General features: G+C 36.3%; 1 protein-coding gene across 5 annotated transcripts in view; it reads left to right on the top strand.

Moving 5' to 3' along the window:
- The window catches only part of LOC106869260 (sex peptide receptor), a 741,054-nt gene that overhangs the window by 81,525 nt on the left and 653,564 nt on the right, over positions 1-5,965 (top strand). The gene's annotated exons all lie outside the window — the stretch shown is intronic.

The following is a 5,965-nucleotide window of genomic DNA, read 5'->3' as shown; positions in this document are numbered from 1 at the left end:
TAATAATAATAATAATAATAATAATAATAATAATAATAATAAGAAGAAGAAGAAGAAGAAGAAGAAGAAGAAGAAGAAGAAGAAGAAGAAGAAGAAGAAGAAGAAGAAGAAGAAGAAGAAGAAGAAGAAGAAGAAGAAGAAGTAGAAGAAGGGGCTATAGAAAACGGATGTTAACACTTTGGGTAGAGAAGGCTATGTTTAAAATGACTGAGCAGTGGCTAGTAGATCAAGCTAATGGTACTAAGAGAAGAAAGTAGATCAGAGTTGGAGGTGGAAGAGATCACAAGAGAACTGGGGAAGAAAGACGAGGCTGTAGGAAAGAGAAAGAACACCATAAGAGATAGAACTCAAGCCAGAGAAGAAGCTAAAGGAAAATATAGAAATAGCATTACCAATAAGGAAAGTACAACTGGTACTAGTAATTGCAATTATGAGAGATATAGAAAAAGAGTAAAGTACCAGGACCTAGGCATCGAATTTGAGAGGCTATGGAAAGTGCGGATAAAATGTATCCCAGTAGTTATAGTTGCATTAAGATCTATCCCTAAATATTTGAACAAATGGATAGAGGAAATAGGCATAAAACCCAGTTTAGTACAGCTCCGAAAAACAGTGTTATGAGAGACAGCTGGGATACTTAGGAGGGTTCTTGGCATCTAAGATTACTTGTTGTAGCCACATGTTAGGAATTCTTCTTTTCTAAGTCCAATCTGTTGCGTGTATAATAATAACAATAATAATAATAATAATAGTAGTAGTAGTAGTAGTAGTAGTAGTAGTAGTAGTAGTAGTAGTAGTAGTAGTAGTAGTAGTAGTAATAATAATAATAATAATAATAATAATAATAATAATAATAATAATAATAATAATAATAATAAGAAGAAGAAGAAGAAGAAGAAGAAGAAGAAGAAGAAGAATAGATTGAGAAAAGGAGAATTGCTGGAAAGAACATATAGAATATGCGATAAAGTTTATGATGTGGTATTGCAAAAATTGAAACAAAGAGCAGTAGCAAACAAAACAAAACAGGAAAGATATAACAATAGAAAAAGATACTTCAGGCAAAACAGGTTGTTTGAAGCAAATCAGAAGAAACTGCTTCAGGAACTAGATGACAAATACGCGTAACAATGATAGCAGATGCAGAGGAAAAACAAGGCACTCTGGAGAAGGATCGGGGACAAACCTGTAGAGCATAATGCTGAAACAGAGTGGCTGCATGAAATGCAAGATTGGTTAAGAAATATAGAATTCCAAAAAGACATAAGGATAACTACAGAGATGATAAAAAAAGAAGTTACAAAAATTCCAAAATCGGAAGAGCACAGGAGCGGATGGGGTCCGAGGGTATTGGATGTGGAAGCTGAGAGGGCTCCATGAAAAAATAGCACAACCGCTAGATGAGTGCTTGCAGGAAGGCGCAGTACCCAGCTGGACGACAAAAGGAAAGATATCGTTATGTGCAAAGGATCCTGAAAAGGGAAATGTTGCATCCAACTTTAGACCAGTAACATGCCTTACGCTAATATGGAAACTAGTACCAAGTGCTTTGGCCGATGAACTGTTCAGATACTTGGAAAAATGTGGGCTGCCACCCAATGAACAGAAAGGGTGAGAATGATCCCTTGCTAGGAATGATCCCCTTGCGTGAAATACTATAGTGAACAAAGTTTAGGTATGCTCTGGGAAGAGTTAAAGGAAAATTGAACCACTTGCTATTCATGCACTATCTGTAGCTATTCACATAAAATGAGGCAGAACTGGACAGCTTAGCCCAGTCTATTCAGATTTTTTCCAATGATATGAAGATGGAGTTTGAACTCCCAAAATGTGCTACCATGGTGATGAGAAGAAGAAAGCTCGGCAGGACAGTAGATATATGGTTGCCATGTTGTGAAACGATAAAGGCAATTCAACCTCAATCCAACTACAAATGCCTGAGAATACATCAGGCAGATGGAATCAAATACTGCGACATGGAGGAAAAGGCAAAAAGAATGTACCTGTAGTGAGTGAGAAAAATGGCATTCTGGCATTCAGCTTCAAAGCTGAATGCTAGAAACATAATTTTGGTAATAAACTCAAGCGCAGTCGCAGTCGAAACGCATGACGCAGGAATCCTGAAGTGGACAGAGGAGGAGCTAAAGGAGATGGACAGGAAGTCAAGAAAGCTCCTAAAGATGCATGGGGCCCATTATCCACGTCCAAACACTGATCGCCTAGAGCAAATGGAGGAAGGGATCTGATAAGTGTGGAAGACTGAGTGAGTATCGAAGTCAAGAGCTTAATGAGATACCTAGTCTAAATTAAGGAAACCTTGCCAGTGACAGTTAGGAACGAGGGAGAATTGAGAGCAGAGAAAAGGGGAAAACAAAGGAAGAAATACAAAAATGACATGAAGAAGAATTACGCAACAAGGAACTACACAATAAATTCCGTGTAGCCACAACAGAAGTTACTGGGAAAAGTAGGTGGAACTTGATGATAAAAGGGACACTAAAAAGAGAGACCAATAGCACTATACTGGCAGCGCAGGACCAAACGCTGGCCCAGAACGGGAGCGTCAACCTGTGGAATAAGCAAGTGTCACCGTTGTGCCGCATCTACAACACAGTGGTTGAAACCATTGTCTATATCGCGACCAAATGCCCTAGGCTTACCCAAAATAATATAATAATAATAATAATAATAATAATAATAATAATAATAATAATAATAATAATAATAAGAAGAAGAAGAAGAAGAAGAAGAAGAAGAAGAAGAAGAAGAAAGATGATGAGGATGATGATGATGATAGTGGTGATGATGATGATGATTTACTATCATCGTTGAGTGAAAGAGCAGGGCATACTATCAAAGGGACGCTGGGGTATAATATACTAAGCCAGTATATTTATCATGACTAACCGTTTGATAGGCTACACCAGACACAATCCTGACAACCATATGTGCGCGTCAGAGCGATCTCATTTCAAGATAAAAGAGCGCGTGACCTTGCAAGTGGAGCCCAGTGAGAATTTGCTTCAGGTCAAGAAGACCATCCCGCTCAAAAAGTCTCTGAATAAGGGTTGTTTAAGGATGATGAACAAAACACTCATGCTTCCAAATGTCAATTATCCAAACCCCAAAGAATTCCTCTCAAAACATGGCTTTGTTGCTCCCCCACTGCTTCTGCTCGTGATCAGACATGCACATATCGTCAGCTACCAAGGAACACACTCAACTGTTTAAGTTCAAACAACTGAGAAGTAAACCTTTGGTATTGAGCAGAATATTTGCTGTAACTCATCATTTATACCAAGACAAAACAATGTACATGATAAAACTTCCGATCAGTGAAGATCAGAAGCCATGAGAGCCACTACCTGGTACTGCATCAGAGCATATTATCATTATTATCATTATTATCATTATTATTATTATTATTATTATTATTATTATTATTATTATTATTATTATTATTATTATTATTCACTAGTGTAATTTTTAACCCGCGCTTTCACTGCGTTACCGAGCGCAGCTCCTTGTGCCTTGGGTATGTGCTGTGGTTTCTTATGATGCACTTATTTTTATTGCATTCAAAGTGTTTTACGCAGGATGTGTGCGCTATGTAGAGGTGTTTTTCCAGTATGTTATGTATACTTGTTAGTCCTGGTGTTTTTGTTATGTATTTGTCTGAATATTTTTTATCATACCTAATGCGCCTACTGTGATAGGAATTTCTTGTCTTTCTTACACTCAACATTGGAGTTGCTCTATTTCCAGATCTTTGTATTTTGAAAGTTTCTCTGTTTCTTTGAGATAAACATTGTCATCGGTTCGTATTGATACATCGATTAGAGAGCATTTTTTCTTGGTGATCTCTGACAACTACTTCTGGTGTATTGGACTTAATTTCTCTATCTGTGTGCATAGGAATATCCGAGAGTTTGGTTGCTTTCTCATTTTATGTGACCTTTTCTTGTGTGTGAGCATACCATCTTTTTTTCTGTTGTTATTCCATAGTAATGGAATAGCTTCCAGTTTATATAGGTCTCAACTCTCGTGTGTCTGTGAATATATTCCTTCTTAACCAGGACTGGGCGGCCAGAGACAATATAATTTATTGTTTCTTCACCATCTCCACATATTCTGAACTTACTTGTAATATCTTCTCATTACTTGTGCTGCAATTAAAAGTCCTTCAATCTCTGCTTTGATTCTTGAGCTTCTAATCCATTGTTGAGATATTGCATTGTCTATTAATTTTCTCTTTAGGTTAACCCAGTATTTTCCAAGAAGGGGCTTTTCTTGTCGTCGCTTTATCATGGTCTGTTGCGGTTCCACTTTTAGCGTGGATTTCAGTTGTTTCACAATTTTTGTTGTTTTTTTATTTTTCTTCCTAGTTGTTAGGTGCTATGACTTATTTTTTGAATTTCTTGCCTTCCATAAAGACTGAAAGCATTTTTACTTTGCTCGTGTTTTGTGGCTATTTGTATTACTTTTCCTTGCTTCTGAAGTAGGTATTTCTGTAGTCCTATGGTGGTTATTTTGTAATAGTTTTCTAGCTGTATAAGGCCTCTACCACCTTCGATACGATGTATATATAACCTTTCTATATCAGATTTTGTGTGGTGCATCCTTAATCCTGTCCCTATTTTACTTGTTTTCGTGTCTATTTGGATTAGTTCATTTAGAGTTCAGTTAGAATATTGTAGTTATAACTTATAAGTGGGACGGCTAGAGTGTGATAATTATTATATTGTTTCTGCATTGAGCTCTGTTTTCAGTATTAATCTAACTTGCCTATATTTTTCTTTTCTTATCCTCTCTTTTATTTTTGTGTGTTGTATCGTATCTAGTTCATTAATTCCTAGGTATTTGTGTCCTTCTTTCGTCTAATTCTCTTATTTTCTTTGCGTTATCTAGTGTACTGTTGCTAGTTTTAACTAGTTTCCCTCTTTTTAAGGTTGCTTTCGCACATTTTTCTAAGCCAGACTTCATGTTTATTTCTTTTGTAAATCCATACATATACTGCCTGTAATAATGTTTCCAGCTGTATATCATTTGTTGGGTACAGTTTTAGATCATCCGTATATAAGAGATGGCTGATTATTTTGCCGTAACAGTTGTATCCACATCCAATTCACTTTTGCATGTCAGATAAAGGTGTCAGTACCGAGCGGAAAAGTAGTATAGAGAGCGTGTCTCCCTGGAATACTCCCTTTCTAATGGGGAAGGTATTAGTCTTTAGGAGTCCCTACACTTACCGTGAGCTGTAGCACTGTCTGGCATTTAAACATTGACTGTTTTATATATGTTATAGTAATTGGTGCTACCTTGTTCATGGCTAAGCCTTTCAGTAATCGATCCAGGCCATACTTAGACCCTTATTTCTGCGGCTGTCTTCAGTTATGGATTTATTGATCAGAAGGTGATCTTTACAGCCGTATGAGCCCTTGCAGCATCCCGTCTGATCTTCTGGGAACAGGTTGTTTTCTTCCAGAATTTTGCTCACTTTCTGCGATATTATTGCAGTAAAGGGTTTGTAAATTGTAGGGAGACAAGTTTTCAGTCTGTAAGTTTGTGGGTTTACCGTTTCAGTGGATTTGGGAATTAGGATAATTTTCCCTTCCGTGAGCAATTCAGGCATTGTCTCTGGTTCTGCTAATATTTCATTAAACCTTTCAGGCAGATTTTTATGTTTTCCTGTTAGGTATTTTGACCAGAAGTTAAAGACCTTGTCCTTCCTGGATGCCTTCCATTTGCTTATTATTATTATTATTGTTATTAATAATAATAATAATAATAATAATAATAATAATAATAATAATAATAATAATAATAATAATAATAATAATAATAATAATAATAATAATAATAATAGAGTCAAAATTAAAAGAAGAGTGCCATTTGTTATCTGGTGAACGATATTTCGATATCTCGTGTGTCTTCAACTGGTTCAAAAAATAAATTTGTCAATCTA

This window comes from Octopus bimaculoides, chromosome 5 (assembly GCF_001194135.2).
Source record: "Octopus bimaculoides isolate UCB-OBI-ISO-001 chromosome 5, ASM119413v2, whole genome shotgun sequence".
In the NCBI taxonomy this organism is placed as follows: domain Eukaryota; kingdom Metazoa; phylum Mollusca; class Cephalopoda; order Octopoda; family Octopodidae; genus Octopus; species Octopus bimaculoides.
Note: the sequence above shows the minus strand (reverse complement) of the source record. Positions and strands in the feature narration are given on the sequence as shown.